At 37.6% G+C, this 16,610-nt stretch overlaps 1 protein-coding gene across 9 annotated transcripts in view; it reads right to left on the reverse strand.

Moving 5' to 3' along the window:
* NEK1 (NIMA related kinase 1) overlaps nt 1-10,760 on the reverse strand; it is a 212,095-nt gene extending 201,335 nt beyond the window's left edge. For 3 of the 9 annotated variants that reach the window (XM_081795592.1, XM_081795586.1, XM_078445615.2), the window contains exons 1-2: nt 10,614-10,759; nt 10,177-10,300 (exon numbers count right to left, since the gene is read on the reverse strand). The gene's annotated coding sequence lies outside the window, so the exon portion shown is untranslated. Of the gene's footprint in view, nt 1-10,176; nt 10,301-10,411; nt 10,532-10,613 lie in introns of those variants that run through there. The other 6 variants (XM_081795591.1, XM_081795590.1, XM_081795589.1 and 3 more) reach the window with 4 other exon arrangements.
* Between the last annotated feature and the right edge of the window lie 5,850 nt (nt 10,761-16,610).

The following is a 16,610-nucleotide window of genomic DNA, read 5'->3' on the forward strand; positions in this document are numbered from 1 at the left end:
AGACATTAAAGAAAAGTAACAGTTAACAGAGATAAAGCATGTCTTCCATAACAATTATGTCAAATTCAATTCTAATTCCTTAGTGACTTGCTTACTTTAAAAAAAATACTTAAAATCTTAAAATTAGATTAACTTTATCTCAATTTTACTCATACAACCTAGTTATAGTTCAAAAGAGAAAAACAGTGACATTTCAATGTTATAAGAATGCTTTGCTACAACAGATAGGGGCACCTGGGTGGCTCAGTCAGTTAAGCGTCCGACTTCGGCTCAGGTCACGATCTCACGGTCTGTGAGTTCGAGCCCCGCGTCAGGCTCTGGGCTGACGGCTCAGAGCCTGGAGCCTGCTTCTGATTCTGTGTCTCCCTCTCTCTCTGCCCCTCCCCCGTTCATGCTCTGTCTCTCTCTGTCTCAAAAATAAATAAACGTTAAAAAAAAAAAAAAAAAAGAATGCTTTGCAAAGTCAAATACTGTATATACTTAACGTACAGAGACAAAATTTTTCCTATGTGAGTTAATTAGCAGCATTATTTTATTATCTCCAATAAGAATGCATTTCCCAAAATTATTTCATTCTCTCTTATTAGACATTAAATTATTTACATTGTTTGTTATTATAGAAAAACTTTAAAATTTCTGTACATACATTTTTATGTACTTATTATAAGGATTTCTTTGGGATAAATTATTAGTTCAAAGAATACGCACATGTTAAAATTTTGAAACATAGAGCTTAAATGTTTTACAGACATGTTATTTTTTTTCCCTAAGAAATAGAGAGCACACAAGTGCAGGAGATGGGTGGAAAGGGAGAGAGAATCTCAAGCAAGCTCCATGCCCAGCAGAGAGTATGACAGGGAACTTGATACCACAATCCTGAAGGCATGACTGGAGCCAAAACCAACAGCCGGATGTTCAAGACTGAGCCACTCAGGCACCCCTACTAATATTCTAACCAGCAGTGTACAAAAGTACCTCTTCCTAGATACCCTTTTAACACCGGTTATTATTTATTAAAATCTCTGAGAAGCCATAAAGGATAGTAGTTAATGAGCACTAAAACTTTAAGTTGGGGAGCCTGAATTTAAATCCTGACTTTATCACTTTTTTATTATGTGACATTGGACAAGTTACTCAGCTTTATGTGTCTCAGTTTGCTCATCCGTAAAATGTGGATAACAATTGTACATACTTACAGAACTACTGGGAGGATTAGTTAATTTCAGTATTCTATTGTAGAATAATGCCTGACACATAGTGAGCACTGTCACTGTTGTTACTGTTACTCATTACATTCAACAGGGAAATGGTGTCTCATTTTTATTTGAATTTCTGCTGCTTATCAGTTAATTTGAAAAATTCTTCCACATTTATTGAACATTTGTATTTCTTCTTTTTTGAACTACTCATTCATGTTCTTTGTTCGTTTTCTACTGGAATAGTCTTTTTATTAATTTGTAAAAGTCCCTTTTTAATGAAGATGTTAGCCCTCTCCATCATAAATATTTTTTCCTTATATGCTATCTGCCTTTCTATTTTATTTACATATAAAAATTTATTTTGATATTATTTTGATATTAATTAAACATGTTATTAATCTTCATATTTCTGCCTTTGGTATCATAATTAGACCCTTACCATACCAAGGTACTTGACTAGGGTCATTAGTAACTTTAGTAATAGTAATTTCAGGAAAGTGATGGGTGGGATAGAAGCCAGAGTCCAATCCTAGTTGGCGAAAGCTTAAAAAAAGTCAAAGGGAAGGAAGAGGGAAAGAGAGTGAAATGGTCACAATCATTAGCACAGTCTATTGGCAAGATTACCCCAAATTATAGTAAATTAATTCACTGTATTAATTTAAAACTAATAAATACTTAATTTATCTAACTTGTTCTTTTCTATGTCTATTCACATCAAGCAGGCCTTCAATGTAGGATTCCCTTCTAGGAGAAAATGGCCTTGTCATGAAGACCGCATAAATATTTCTGTGACAGTTTACCATATTTCTCATGATAAATTAACAAATCCATGTTCTCATTTCATCCATCAATACTAAATTTGTTTAATTTTACTTTGCCTCTAAAATATGATCCAATCTCCTTAAATGACAAAATTTATATTCAGGACCTGTAAGACTAAAGTCCAGAACCCAGCTTCTGGTAAAATCAATGGGATAATTATGCCTGAGGAACTTCCGTGGGAAAGAGCCTTCTTCTATCGTAGAAAACATTACAACCACATTACATTTCAAAATTTCTGTAAGATATGACAAGGCTTTTAGCAACTTTAAGAAAAATAGGAAATTAACTATTACAATAACTATATAGTATCATCAGTGAGTTAAAGAAGTCACTCCAAACATACTCTCAAGTCCAAGATGGCCAACTGGCATAATATAATGGCTATCTGGGCACCAGCCAGAATGTAATGATTTCTCCCAGACATGAATATATTATATTACCATGCTATTTAGGAAAAAATAGCAAGATAAACTCATCTTAGGAAACTAAATTTCACAAATCAAATTACATTAAATAATAACCATATAATAAGATTATTTCACAACCATCATTATTCTGTGACTGCTGCCAAGAAAGAGAAACAAAATTAGTCAATTTGGCTCTGCCTCAAAATTCAGTTGCCAATTCCTTTCCAGGGACCACACTGATGAGACAGAAGTTCCAAGAGTCCCTAGTACCACACCCTACTGCCTACCACATTCCTGAGCACTGTGGTTCTGACAACTCAGTGTAGGAGAATCTGCTGCTCCTGGTAGTGAAGAACGATGATTCTAATTGCCAGCAAATATTGTCAAGTGCAGAAAGCTTTCTGAACAATAAAAGGCTTGTGGTCAATGGATTTCAGAGCAACTCACAAGTCCTTCTTTTCTGCAGAGTCTACACTAAACTACTGTTGTACACTGGAGGAAGGGGAAAACATGAAAAGATAGAGTACTTTCGGTGCCTTACAACATATTTAACCAAGCTACTTATTTCCTAGTCATGAGACTTCTCGGCTGCATTAAAATCCTAAAAGATTTTTCAAACTAAATGAAAAATAATAAAAAAATGTACAATAGGCTTACACATCCAAAATCATCATAATGTATAACTGAAAGACCATCATAATCCTGTTCTAATTTCATATTCGTAATAAACCAAAATTACAAACGTTTGTCCTTTCTGTGCTTCAGCTTCCAACATCAAATGAAAATCACAATACCAACTTGACACTATTCTTAAAGTCTCTAACAATTATATCAATGTAATCTCTATAATATATACCTGATATTAAAGATATTCAAAGCATAAAATCAAAGATGTTTTTGATATTTAAGCTTTCCAAAGAGTTATGTGATATAACAAATAAAATGATGGATTTGGAAAAACTATGTGACCAAAAGCAAACCACCTGATTTCTCTGCAACTTGTTTCCTTCATCTAAAAACACTAACAATTTAGGGCACCTGGTGTGGCTCAGTCAGTTGCATGTCTGAGTTTGGTTCAGGTCATGATCTCACGGCTCATGAGTTCAAGCCCTGCGTCAGGCTCTGTGCTGACACCTCAGAGCCTGGAGCCTGTTTCAGATTCTGTGCCTCCCTCTCTCTCTGCCCCTCCCCATCTCTGTCTATCTCTCTCTCAAAAATAAATAAACATTTTTAAAAACTAAAAAAAGATAAATAAAAACACTAACATTTTAAAGATAATACTACCTTAAGGGCCCTACCAACTTTACTAGTCTATAATTCAAAGAAAATTAAAAAGTTAGGTCACAAAACAGTACACTTCAACATTGTTTAGAATTGTACCATTAGCCACAAACAGTAGGAATGACAGAGAAATGCAGCCAAAGTCTTTCCTTCAGAGAAATCAAAAAACACAAGAGTAATTTCTTCAGCCTGTATCTTTAAAAAGTCAAAAAATAAATTGCAATTTGGAGTTAAACATATCAAACTGAACATACATATTTACCTCTACTTCTTTCCCAGACCTAACACAACTTTAAAGGGATCAAAATGGCAGAACAGGAGAGAAAATAACAGCAATAAATTTCTGGAAGCTGACAAACACATGAACAAGCAGCAACCAACTTAGGAAACTAGAAAAAGTTGTACTGTAACCCAGCAGGGGAAAATAAGTCAATTTCCACTACAAATTAGCTCAGTAACAGGAAGAAAAAGGTGCCTCTGTGAGGGAGGATAATACCAGAACTAAAACAGGATTGGTTGAAAGGCTGTGTAATAGCATGAGACACACAGTTTGCCTCCTCCACCTCACCTAATCAGGTGGCCACCCCTCTCTCATGCCGGCAAAAGACTATAGATGTCTCTAGATTAGGGATACCAACACAGCTGAGAATGGTACCATCCATGATGTGGGAGATTAAGTGAAGGTCTACATAATAAATGGTACCAGCCATGATTCTGTAGCTTGTATCAGACCATCCTACCTCCAAAAACAACCAAAATACTGAGTAAAATAAATAAAACAACAGACAGGAATTGAGGGGCTATAATCATTGAGAGGTGGGAATATGCTAATAAGTTCCACATTCACCCCAGCCTTCTCCCTAGAGACATTTTCCAAACTGTGACGTAGCACCATGGAGCTTAAGTAGAAAGCACCAATCCTATTGAGCTAAGGAGAAGAGAGGTCAGAGTTTAAGGCTGCCAAAATCCTGGAGAGAAGGAAAAAGAACAGAAAAAGCCCCAAATTCTGCACATAAATTCCTCTACTGTCAGTTAGCCCATTCCCAAGTTGTGCATACTCAGAGCAAGACTAAAACAGACTAGTCCTAACAAAGCCTAACACCAATTTTGATAGGATAAAAGAGTAATCTGCTAATACTCCCATCAGCCTGTCAGAAAACATAACAAATTTTTTGGAAGATACATGTTCCAGAGCCTCTATGACTTTCATTCACAACATCCAGTATCCAGTCAAAAATCATGAGGCGTGGGGCACCTATGTGGCTTAGTGGGTTGAACAGCTGACTCTTGATTTCAGTTCAGCTCATGATCCCAGGGTTGTGGGATGGAGCTCCGCATCAGGCTCCATGCTTATGCAGAGCATGGAGCCTGCTTACGATTCTCTCTCTCTCTCTACCCCCCTCCCTCTCCTCCACTTGTGTTCTAGAAAGAAAGAAAGAAAGAAAGAAAGAAAGAAAGAAAGAAAGATAATTAGGGGAGCCTGGGTGGCTCAGTTGGGTTAAGTATCCAACTCTTGATTTCGGCTCAGGCCATGATTTCACACTCTTGGTATACAGTCCTGAGTTGGGCTCTGCGCTGACAGTGTGGAGCCTGCTTGGGATTCTCTCTCTCCCTCTCTCTCTCCGTACCCCCTCCCCACTCTCACTCCTGTTCTCTCCCTCTCAAACAAATATTTTTAAAAACTTATGAGGCCTATAAAAAAAAAAAAAAAAGAACCAAATAACCAAAACCAAAAGAAATAAACAATAGAAATAGAATTACAAATGACTCAAATATGGACATATCATAGAGGATTTTAAATAACCATGAATAGTATGTTCAAGAAAATAAGAGGAAAAGATGAACAAAAGTGATTTTTTTTAAAGATGGAGAATTTCAACAAAGAACTAAAACTTATTTTTTAAAAGTAAATGAACATTCCAGAACTAAAATAGAAGATATCTGAAATTAAGAAGGCATCACATGGTTTTTACACAGGATAGGATATAGAAGACAGGTTTTTAACCTGGAAAATGAATCAACAGAAAATATTCAAGGGGCACCTGGGTAGCTCAGTTGATTAAGTGTCTGACTCTTTATTTCGGCTCAGGTCATGAACTCACAGTTTGTGATTTCTGAGCCCCACGTCGGGCTCCGTGCTAACTGCAAGGAGCATGCTTGGAATCCTCTCTCTCCCTTTTTCTCCCTCTCAGCGCTGCACCCCCCTCCCCACTTACTGGATCTCTCTCCCTCAAAATAAATGAATAAAACTAAAAAAAAAAAAAGGAAAATAGAAAGAAAACACAAGCACACAAAAGAAAAATAGGGGGGAAGACTTAATATTAAAAAAGATTTGTTTTTTAATTTTTAAAGTTTGAGAGAGAGAGAGAATATGAATGGGGGGGCAGAGAGAGAGGGGGGACAGAGGATCCAAAGCAAGCTCTGCATTAACAGGAGAGAGCCTCATGCAGGGCTTGAACTCATGAAATGTGAGATCATGACCTGAGCTGAAGTTGGATGTTTAACCAACTGAGCTACTCAGGCACCCCAAATCAGAAAACTTTTAATTCTTAGTCTCTACATTTAATTCTGCCCTAATAAAAACACAAGCTTTATGGGTCACAGTGATTAGACAAGCTGATTTGAAGTCAATATGAGAAAAAAGCAAGAATAGCCAGAGAAATACTGAAAACAAAACAAAACAAAAAACACCAATGAAGGAAGACTTATCTACTTGATATCAAGACACATTTTTAGGGGCATCTGAGTCGCTCAGTAGGTTAAGCGTCCAACTCTTGATTTCAGCTCAGGTCATGATCTCACAGTTAATGAGATCAAGCCCTGGGTGAGATTATGCACTGACAGTGCATATCCTGCTTGGGATTCTCTCTCCCTCACCTCTCTCTCTGCTCTTCACCTCTCTCTCTCTCTCTCTCTCTCTCTCTCTCTCTCAAAAAAAAACAAAACTTTTTTTAAAAAAAGGACACATTATATTACAATAACATACACATATATTACAGTAACTATGAAATTGACAGGCAAATCATAGAAAGTCCAGAAACCTATCAAAAACATTTTTTTTTTTAACTTGGTGGATGAGCATGACATTTCAACTCGGTGGTGAAAAATTAAATTTTGAAATAAATAATATTTAGACAATTAGGTAGTAATGTGTGGAAAACACAAAGCTTACACTCATTTTCTTCACTTTACATCAATGCAAATTCCAGATGATAAACTACTCAAATGTTAAAAAAAAAAATAGGATGACTTTTGATTGTTTTTTTAATTTTTTTAACCTTTATTTATTTTTGAGAGAGAGAGACAGAGCATGAGTAGGGGAGGAACAGAGAGAGAAGGAGACACAGAATCTGAAGCAGGCTCCAGGCTCTGAGCTGTCAGCAGAGAGCCTGATGCGGGGCTTGAACTCACGAACTGCGAGATCGTGACCTGAGCCAAAGTCGGACGCTTCTGTTTCCGATTCTGTGTCTCCCTCTCTCTCTGCCCCTCCCCTGTTCATGCTCTGTCTCTCTCTGTCCCAAAAATAAAAATAAAAAAACGTTGAAAAAAAAAAAGTCGGACGCTTAACCGACTGAGTCACCCAGGCACCCCTTTGTTTGTTTTTAAAGAGAGAACATGCAAGTACACACGGTGAGGAGCAGAGGAAGAAGGAGAAACAGAATCTTAAGCAGCTCCAAACCCAGCATGGGAGCCTGAGGGGAGGCTCTATCCCAGGTAGGGTGAGATCATGACCTGAGGTGACTGAGCCACCCAGGTTCCCCACGTATCTGACTCTTGATCTCAGGTTAGGTCTAGATCTCAGGGTCATGAGTACAAGCCCCACCCTGGGCTCCATGCCCAGTGTGGAGCCTACCTAAAATAATAATAATAATAATAATAATAATAATAATAATAATAGAGATAAATTTTGTTATGTATATTTTACTTTAATTTTAAAAAGTATAAGACTTAGCATTTTTCATCCATCAGAATGGCAAAATTCAGGAAGTTTATTACCGTACTATGTTGGAGGGGAATATAAAAAAACAGAATATGGTGTGAATACAAATCGATACAAATACTAAGGAATATAAAATTCCACAATATCGCAGTGCCTGGGTGGCTCAGTCGGTTAAGTGTCCGACTTTGGCTCAGGTCATGATCTCACGGTTTGTGAGTTTGAGCCCGGCATCGGGCTCTGGGCTGACAGCTCACAGCCTGGAGCCTGCTTGGGATGTCTCCCTCTCTCTCTGCCTCTCCCCTGCTCATGCTCTCTCTCTCTCAAAAATAAATAAAACATTAAAAAAATTAATAAAGAAAAATAAAATCCCACAATATCTACCAAAATTATTATCAGTGTTCACTTTGATCCAGAAATTCCATTTTTAGGAATCTACCCTACAAGTATTTCCAAATGTATGAGAATGACACATACACAAACTTATCCTCTGCAACACTGTTTGAAATGATAAAATGTAGATATCCACAAGCAAATCAAAAAGAAGCAAGGGGGCTCAATCTCAGGACCATGAGATCATGACCTGAGCCGAAATCAAGAGTCGGACATTTAACTGACTCAGCCACCCACATGCCCTGATAAGAATTAATTTCTAGGTACCAGAATTATAAATATGGCATACTACCATTTGTGTATTAAAAGGAAATATATGTATGTTTATACTTACTTACTTATATATGTGAGTATACATATATATATAAAATCCTTACATGTATACACACACATAATTCCTTGCATGTGTAATACCTCTGAAGGGATACACAATGAACTGGTATACTATTGGCTGCCTTTAGGGAAAGGAACTGAGTAATTAAGAGGAAGATTTTTTTCAGTCTTTTGTACCTTCTAAATTTTAACCATATGAATATATTATTTATTCAAAACAATAAATAAAATTTAAAAACAATAAATGCCGACAGAAAGAAGAATGCTAGCTAAATCAATTTCTCCAGTTAAAATCCTTAAACAGTACCCATTTCCAAACATTTAACGTTGACATTCAAAGTTCTCCTACATGGCATACTTCTCAAGTATGTCAACTATGTTCCAAAAAAACATCTTAGCCTCTAGTCAAATTAGACACCTTTTCTCACATTTAACTAAGACTTTTTTAAGCCACAATAGGGAGTGTTTAACAAAATAAAATTTGTGCACCAAATATGAAAAATGCCAGAGTACATGAACGAAAACTGTATCTTCACCAATCTGGAACTTTTAAATCTCTTCAGCTCTTTTTTAGCTATCTGATGGACAAATTTTCACTAAAAGAAACACTGGTAGAGGAATGTCAACAGAGTTCACGAAGTCCTTATGGTTCTGTCTGCAGCTACAATCCATACATATGGTTTTCCAAATATTAAATAACATTTTGAACGGTGGGAGAAGGACAATTTACCTTCTCAGTGAGTCAAGTCCCTGATCTATTTCCTATTAGTCAAAAAAGCAGACAGAAAAAATGGGATTCCATTAGACTTCTTTCAAAACATTTTTCTTCTCTGTAAGTCTATACAGACAACAATTACTGGCTTCCCTAATGGAAACCACCAACACGTAAGTAAAGAATTTATATTCATGAAATGGTGTCATGTCCACAACTTAGAGGGTAGAGATTGGAGTAAAATGTACTAGGAATACAATGTCACCGTATTAAAATTACCTCAACAGAATTTCTGTGGCCAAGTTCCATAACCCTTACTAAACTCCTAATGCTGACTCTTATTGTGCAAAAACCTGTTTTCCCACAAAAGATGCTCCTTACCTTTCACCTAGAACAAAGAGCAATCTGAAATGAAATAGATCTGTGGACTCTCTAATACCAAACAAATCTAAACTAGAAACAAAACACTACTTCTCTCCATATTTGGCTCCCCTCCATCATCCCTACAATACTGCTGCATCACATGAAAAGACTATTATTATATTGGATATTACTTTTAATCCTTCATAAATATTTCTATTACTCACCATGGCAAAAAAAAAATTTCTGCTTCTTGTGGGTGGAGCTTAGAGAATAAAAATTAGGTCTGTATAAAAAAAAGTTATGATGAACTCCGAAAGTAGTATAACTTTTAATGCCTTACATAGGAGATTGTTTCAAATTACATAAATTGAAATAGAAAACTATAAGCTACCAGTTAATTCTCACTCATTTTTTATTAAAATATATAGATGCTTTAAAATCGGAGGCAACATATACGCAATGTAAATGACTGTTTATCCATACCAAGATTTCTATTATTATTTTAACTCCGTTATCACTATAACTTTTTAACTAATGTCTGAGGACTGCTTTGTATTACATACTGTTCTTGAGAGAATTAAAATTTTAATGAAATGAATATATTATTTTCCATGTACTTAGAGTTAGTATCCCTGCAAGCTCTACATAAGCAAGTCGAAGCAAGATCTCCTCATTCCCAGTACCATTTTACTATTTTGCATATCATTGCTTCCCCCAAGTGCAACTCACCTCAATGACACAGGGCGTTAGTCGAAATAACGGTGATGATCGACAAGCATCGGTCTAGGTGTAGCAACCTTCCTTTGGCAATTAATGAGGCAGAGGCATCATCCCGCATTTTGAAAATGACATCCTGAAAGAGAAACCAAGTCTGTCTAACCTGCAGCAGCTCACAGACCACTTGAAGGGGTGCACTGAGACTCCTACACCCGACACCAGACTTTGGCTGACCCCTCAGGCTTGCCTCCTTGCCGCCTCCGGCAACGCCCCATGAGACAGGTCCACACTACTCAGAGCAAACGGATTGGTTTCTGAGCCCCCTTGGAAACGGCGGGCGGCGGCAAGGGGAGTGCCCGGGTTACCGCCCCTGCAACTTCACAGAGGTGGTTGCTAGTGGCCTCGGCGGGATGGGGGTGGGGGGATGGCATCTGGGACAGGGAGGCTACCTGCCTGCCACGTCCTTCTGTTTCGCGACGCTTGTTCTGTACTCGGGGATACGCGGACAACTGCTTAGGACTCCAAGCGGACGACTATGCACCCTAGCGCCCCCAACCCCTAGCGCGAATGCAGAGGAAGGGGGAGCGGCCAGCGCGTCACTGGCGCTGGCGTGTGACGTCAGCACGCGGAAGCTGGCGCGCATTGGGGGTGGGGGGGAAGGAGTGGCGCGGCGTGGCGGGGCGGGGCAAAGGCACAGCAGGTGAGAGAGGATGAGAAAAGGAGGCAAAGGAGATGAAAGGGAAAGAGTGAGCCAGAGATGAGGGCTAGAACTCACAAATAGAAGCTGATTTTGATTAAAGCACATTATAAATTTTTCCCACAAATACTACACAGAGAATGGCACTTCTTTTTGTTGTTAACGTGAAGGTTGTTCCTTAGGGATACCGCATGTTTTAAAGTAATTTTGCTTTAGAAAGCAAGCTTGTTTCTAGTATATCTTGGATGATTACAGCAAGAAAGTATTTTTAAGCCTTGACTTTGTTTTTTAAAGGCTATAATGTAGTTTTCTACACATTTACATCTAATGTGTGTATAAATTACTTGCCGGTGTATTCAAAGGTGGTTGAAGCACCATTCTTTATGGCAGGACTTTCAAAGACAGGAAGAGATTTTCTTGTAATAAGGGATCAAGTCTATCGTCGTCATGAGTAGCTCTATGGCTAAGTTGCCTTATCTAGAGTATTCCTGAGATGCTGGAGAATCCAAACTTGAAGCCGAAGGAGGACGGTGGCTTGTCTACTACGTAAGCTACATTCCAGGTTGTATCTGTTGGACATGTGATGTATGTAGCCTGGTGGAAAGTTTACAGATTTTACCAGAGACCTCAGAGGTCAAAGATTCGGGTCAGTGCTTCAAAGAAATAGCCTTCCTTCTCTCTCATACTCTAATACATCAACACCCAAGACCCCTGTGAGTTTTCCCAATCTGTGGTTTAGCCAGGCTTATAAGAAATACTAAAAGGAAGAAAAGACAAGACAAGACTATTACTGGCAAGGAAATTGAAAGTTTTTGGCTTCTTTGCCAGAAGATGGCACTGCAAGTCATCCAAACTGGCAAATTGGAGAGAATCTGCTTTGGTTTATCTCCTCTTCAATCTCCATCCATTCAAAAGACTTGTTTTCCTCATTTTCTCATTTCTAGGCTAACCTCCTTTGGCCCCTCCCACCCTCAATTAGCAGGAATTTTGGTGTCTGAATGCACAATAACGACAGTTCTACCCACGTACCTTTATACAGCAAAGCAGCATAAGAATGTTGCCAATTGCTAATCTAAGTAAATTCTCTTTTGCTGCATTCATGAAGAATGGCTAGTCGGATACCTCCTTAGGTAACTCTTCAGGCTCTTATCATAAACTGTTGGAATATAAACTGCTACTGTCTTTGTAGAAGCCATGCTAGCAATATGCATATCCTTTTGACTTATTTTGTCAAGTCTGTAAAATAACACCATACAACATGCCCCCCCCCCCCCCCCATGGTAGAATTGCTGGCAGAAAGAAATGGTTTACACAACCTCCACTCGCTGATAAGCTCTACAATTTGTTTCTCTGTATCTGCCAGGGTAGCAGTTCTAGATCTGCTTTGAATAGATAAACTCTTACCACTGTGAATAATTATATTTTCCCCTTTCCTGAGGGCTTAAAGATTTTATTGGCTGCTTACTGAGGAGGGAATAAAGCTAATGTGAGTATTGGTAGAGTTTTTGTTACTAATGCATCAACTCAGTTTTAATCAAAAGAAAATATGATTTCCAGTACAAGAAACTGATTTTACTCACATAACTTATTCTGCTATACCTCCTAATATTTCCTATATACTGAGGGCTTCTTATTAATTTTTGTTTGGGTTTTTTTTTCCAGTTTTATTAAGATATAAGTGACATACAGTACTATATAAATTTAAGGTGTACAGTCTAAACATTTAACTTATATATTATAAACTGATTATCATTAATAATTATTAGTTTAGCTGATACTCATTATCTCATATAAAGAAGAAAGAAAAAGTTGTTTTTCTCTTGTGAGAACTTTTATGGAAAAAATAAAAAATAACAAGAACTTCTAAGATTTATTCTTTTACCAACTTTCAAATATACTATATAGCACTGTTAATATAGACATCATGTTGTACATTACATCCTCAGTCCTTAATTATAACTGAAAGTTTGTAGCTTTTGACACCTTATCAAATCCACCCCCCCCCCATAGGCAGAATAAAGGCCACCCAGTGATTTCCCTGCCCCCCAATCCCTGGAATCTGTGAATATATTAGGTTACATGGCAAGGGGGAATTAAAGGTGCAGATGGAATTAAAATTACTAATCAGCTGACCTTAAAATAGGGAGATGAGCCTGGATTATCCACGTGGACCCAATGTAATCACAAGAGTCCTTAAAAGTGAAAGAGGAAGGCAAGAGAGTCAGAATCAGAAGGAAATGTTACTTTAGAGGAAGTTCAGAATGAGAACTTCTCTTTAGAGGAAGAACAGAATGAGAAAGATTCAAACCACTGCTGCTGGATTTGAACATGGAGGAGGGGGCAATTCAAGTGGTCTCTAGAAGCTGCAAAAGGCACAGAAATGGATTCTCCCCTAGAGCTTCTAGAAGCAAACACAACACTGCTACCATCTTAATTTTAACCAGTGAGATTTGTATCGGACTTCTAAGCTACAGAACTCTAAGATAATAAACCTGTGTTGTTTCAAGACACTAAATCTGTGGGAATCTGTTGTAATAGCATACTAATACAAACTCGTATTCTTTTAAGGTTCCAGGAGCAGAGTAGATCAGGCTGACTGGTAAATTCTTTTTATTGTGTACGAAAAGCCCACAGCTTCATAAAGTATCTGGTAAGAACTCCAACCAGACAGAATCCCTTCTGGAACACTTGCTGAGAAGGAATAAGATCAAGCTGGAAGTATTTACATTAGAACACATAAAGAAAATGTTCAAGGGATCTGGTTATAGTCCTTACCATGTAAAACACCCAAGTCTGTTGAAGAGGAGGTTTAACACCACTAGATTCTTCTAACACAAATACTAGAGGAATTACAGAAAAGGTTCTTCCCTGGATAGAATCTATCGTTCTATCACTAAAATATCACATAGCATATTGTTTAGATAGATTGCCCATGTCTAATGTAGTTCTTCTAACTTAATGCTGCTTATTAACAGAATAATTATGAATATGGATACTGAGGCCCAAACTTGGAATAATTAAAACAATTTCTGAGAGTGGATTCCAAGCAAGAGTATTTTTTTGAAGCTCCCTAGGTGGCTCTGATGCAGAGTGAAGGTTGAAAACTACTGACAAGATGGTTGTATGTCAGAAATGGATTTTAAAATAAACATGTTCTTGCAAAAAAGTAAGGTAGTGTGTAGTATAAACAATATTACAGAAAACCAAATGTGCAAATAGACTCATTGTTGCCCACTTACAAGAGATCCTTGGGATAATCCCCCATGTAGAAACTAATACACTACCATAAAAGGATTTAGGATTTATTTATAAAAGGATCATAGAAAGCAGATATGATTGATTAATAGCCTCTGACTATTCTCTACTATTCTCAGAGTCTATGTGCTTCTTCCCAAAATTAGGCTACATATCTCCATTGACAGAAGAAAACATCTAATGTCTGTAAATCTCTTGTAAGACTTGTCCAACAGTGTTCCAAGTTACATAAAAGTGTTCTTGGATATTATCACGGTGCCATGAATTTGACCTTGATAAAAGAAATGAAAGAGTCATGAGAAGTTTGACTGTATTGTGAGCACTCCCACTATCACCATGGGCACAATACCAATTGTAGCCATGAAATTGTGTAGCCCAGAATTGTATTATTTGAGAATATTCAATTCTGCCCTGGTAGAAAAAAAAAAGAAATGGTATAAGAAATAACACTCACGTGTTAAGCAGATAAGTTACTAACCTGTGTTATATGGTGGACAGGTAAAGTTAACAGGACATATACTTTTGAACATAGGTAGAAAAGTCTGGAAAGACCAAGAGATGCCTAATATTAATGAGGCACTAAACATATGAGAGGCATCTAATCATTAAGCACTAATATATTCATGACGTACTCAATATACACGAAACACTCAACATTCACAGGTCTTAATTCTGTGGCCCTGTGTGACATTCACACTGTGTCCCACATGACCTGCTCCAAAAGTGCAAAACCTGTACCTGCTCAACGGGTTAACTGGCAAGCTACAGAGGTGCCCAGGTACTCTTGCCCCTGCATCTCTTTAAAATATCCAGAGTGTCATTGGCTTAGGCACCTTCCATCTCTGAACCCTTGCTCAAATATCAACTCTGGTCCTAATTACCTAACCATGAACAGAAAGGTTAATATGCCAAAAAGAGAGATAAGACATATTAGCATTGCATAACCACATGTTTCAAATCATGTGTCTTTCCTCTCGACTTGTACCTTATCTGAAGTGTGTTAATTTTTCCCTCTTGCTTCTCATGGTATGTTAGCCTTTCTGTGACCTCTGAGATAGCTTATCTGGTAGTATATTTGGGGGGTATCATTGTATGAGTGTAATTTCCCACACAACACCAAGCAGGTACTATCTGGATATTACTTGGGATTGTATGTTATAAAGAATTTCAAAAAAGTGCAACTCTTTTGCCTAATATCCTATAATTTTTAACTCTGCACTCAAAAAAATTCCAGACTTTGCTGGCAACAAGGGAAGAATCCTTAATTTTGGTAGGTCCTAAGATATGTCCTTAGAATAATTTTTAATCTTTTAAATTTTCCAAATAAACCAGATTAACAATTTTTGGAATATTTATTTTAGTAGAGTTTATTTTAATTGGAGGAAGCTAAATTTCTTGATCCTACAAAGGTCACTCGAGTGGCCCACTGATTACTGCATATGCTGGGTGACTAGACCTCACTGTTCCAGGATTAGATAGCAAGAACTTTTGGAATTTTTTGCCTGTTTGTTTAAGTGGTATAGTCTGAAATTCAGACTTGTGGAAATATGTGTAATCTTTTAGCTATAACTTCATGTGAGACCTAGAGACAAGGGAAGGGCAAAGGGGGGTTTGAAAAAAAGTTACACTGAGAGAAATGTGATTTGTGGGTTGATGCCCACACTGAATCAGGAAGTCAATGTAAATAGTGATTTGAGTCTGTGAGGTTGTCAGCTGGTGCAAACATATATGAGCCAAAAAAGCTGGTGCTTAAGCCTATTAAGGCATAAAACCCTTTTGGGTGAGGGTTACACAAAGAGGATTTCCTTTTCTCAAAACAACAACAAAAAAATCAAACACAAGCAAAACAAACAAACAAAAACCCCAAACCTACTAGTGTATCAGGAAAGGAAGGAGCACTCTTTCACCACTTTTGGGTAGGTGGCTGTGCATTTGAAAATAGTGACTCCTATCTCTCTTTTTTGTTTTTGAACTGGAATGCCTACAACTGTTACCTTATGCCCATCACACCACAGTATTTTGGGAGTGTTGGGAGTGGATAACTTGCCTCTTTAGTTTCACAGGTCCACAGATGAAGAATTAATAGATTACAGGCAGGAACATCATCTTCATTTGATTTGGAAGAAATTTTGGACTTTGAGCTGATGATATTTAGATTAAGAGGAAGTTTTGAACTTTAAGTTGATGCTATATTGGGATGAGCCCTTTCAGAACCTTGGAAAAGGGTGAATGTATTATATTTTATCTATAAATCATCAGGGGCTAGAGGGCAGACTGTGGGAGGTAAATTCTGAGATGGCCCCAAGATTCCCATGCCCTGAAGTACATGCAAAAATATCATTGCCTCTCCTTCACTGTGGGCCAGACTGTGAATATAGGGATTTCACTTCCATTATAAGGTTATTAATCAATTGACTGTGAATTAATTAAAAAATGAGATTATGATGGATGGGCTTGACTTAATTAAGTGACCCCTAAAAAAGAAGTCAGAGAA

Source organism: Panthera onca, chromosome B1 (assembly GCF_046562875.1).
Source record: "Panthera onca isolate mPanOnc1 chromosome B1, mPanOnc1 haplotype 2, whole genome shotgun sequence".
Classification (NCBI taxonomy): Eukaryota; Metazoa; Chordata; class Mammalia; order Carnivora; family Felidae; genus Panthera; species Panthera onca.